This window comes from Triticum dicoccoides, chromosome 3A (genome assembly GCF_002162155.2).
Source record: "Triticum dicoccoides isolate Atlit2015 ecotype Zavitan chromosome 3A, WEW_v2.0, whole genome shotgun sequence".
Classification (NCBI taxonomy): Eukaryota; Viridiplantae; Streptophyta; class Magnoliopsida; order Poales; family Poaceae; genus Triticum; species Triticum dicoccoides.
The window spans coordinates 311,831,009-311,833,329 of record NC_041384.1 but is presented as its reverse complement, the minus strand read 5'-3'; positions in this window follow the sequence as shown (position 1 = coordinate 311,833,329).

Below are 2,321 nucleotides of genomic sequence, written 5' to 3'. Positions count from 1 at the left end.
ATGAAGGATATCATGAGAGCACGTTTCGTGCCTACCTACTACAACCACGACCTCTTCAACAAACTCCAACTACTCAATCAAGGAACCAAGAGCGTTGAAGAGTATTACAAAATGGAGATTGCCATGATACGAGCCAACATCACGGAAGACGATGAGCAAACTATGGCACATTTATTGAATGGACTCAACCATCCTATCAAGAAGATCGCCAACTTCCAACCATACTCGAACCTCATCGAGCTCGTGCATCAAGCTACCAAAGCATAACGTCAAGTGCAGGACGATTACAAGTATGCCAAGTTCTCATCCAAGTCATATAGCTTCTCCAACACACAAGCTTCAATGACTCCAACACCGTCTACCAAGCCTTCTACAAGCAACGTCGACAAGTCGAGTCACAAGAAAGCTTCGTCAACCCCAAGTCATCCTCCTACAACGAGCAACTTCAAGCTGAGAGCTTCATCATCATCTACCCCAACCGATGAGACCGACAAGACGAGTTCCTTCAAATGCTTCACATGCGGAGACCGAGGCAACAATTCCTACGAGTGCACCAACAAGCGGACCACGATCCTCTACGACGACGACACTTATGACTCAAAGAGTGAAGGAGAAATGGAAGCCCTTGAGCAAGTGTCCATACACCGGCAAGTGACCTAAGAAGACATGGAATAAGTCTTTTGTGATGAAGATTCAAGTCCCGCTCTAGTTGTCTCCAACGTCTTGACTCTTGAACATCACCAAGAAGAAGACCAAAGATGCCATATCCTTCATACCAAGGCTGGCATAAATGGAAGATCCATCAAGGTCATCATTGATGGAGGGAGTTGTCATAACCTCGCAAGTGAAGAACTTTGCTCCAAGCTCCAATTGCCCAAGACGAAGCACCCACATCCCTACAAAGTTCAATGGCTTAGCGACTCCGGCACTATCCAAGTCGAGCATCGAGTACAAGTCTCCTTCGAAATTGGCTCCTAGGAAGACACTTTGGAGTGTGATGTCATTCCAATGACCGTTTGCCACCTTCTTCTTGGACGCCCATGGAAATTTTATAGAGGTGTCCTCCAGAACGTCTGAACGAACCACTACATCTTCAAGATGAAAGGAAAGGAGTACGTGCTTTGCCCTATGTCTCCAAGCCAAGTGATCACCGAAAAGCAAGCCAACCATCATGCAGAGAATAGTGAGAGATCGAACCACCAAAAAGAGAGTGAGCGCCATAAGCCCAAATCGAGTGCCTCCACGATGAGCGACAAGAAGAACTTGTAACACCCTCGATGCGACTATAGCTCCCACGTGTCGAGGCACGACTTAGAGACATAATCGCATTGAAGGCATATGTCGCAAGTTAGGCAATCTTCACAACATCCCATTTAATATAGATAATAAAAGGGGAGATAACATAGTTGGTTTACACTCGCCACGTCAATCAAGGTACATAAATAACATTACATCATTCAAACACTCATGGCCCGACTACGGCACCAAAATCAAAGATAACCCAACATGCGACACGGTCCCGATCACCCCCAACTGGGAACCACTACTGATCATCAGGAAAGGAAACATAGTATCGTTGAGAGTCCTCATCGAACTCCCACTTGAGCTTAAGCGCGCCATCTGGAGCGGAATCATCAGGCCCTGCATCTGGTGTAATAGTAATCTGTGATCCGCAGGGACTCAGCAATCTCGCACCCTCGCGATCAAGACTATTTAAGCTTAATAGGTACGGCAAGGTAAATATGAGTGGAGCTGCAGCAAGCGACTAGCATATATGGTGGCTAACCTATTTGCAAAAGAGAGCGAGAAGAGGAGGCAAAGCGCGAGCGAGAAACTAGAGAACAACCTGCGCAAGCATTACTCCAACACCGTGTCCACTTCCCGGACTCCGCCGAGAAGGGGCCATCACGGTGACTCACACGGTTGATTCATTTTAATTAAGTTAAGGTTCAAGTTATCTACAACTGGACATTTACAAATTCCCATCTGCCCATAACCGCGGGCATGGCTTTCGAAAGTTCAAACCCCTGTAGGGGAGTCCCAACTTAGCCCATGACAAGCTCTCACAGTCAATGAAGGAATAGACCTCCTCCCGAGACATTCCGATCAGACTCGGTACCTCGGTTCTTCAAGACACTTTGACAGGTTAAAACAAGACCAGCAACACCGCCCAATGTGCCGAAAAATCCCGATAGGAGCTGCACATATCTCGTTCTCAGGGCACACTCAGATGAGCGCTCCATACAACTAAAACCAAACCTCGAGTTTCCCCGAGGGGGCGCTGCACAGGACTCTAGTTCGGACCAACACTCAGAGGAGCA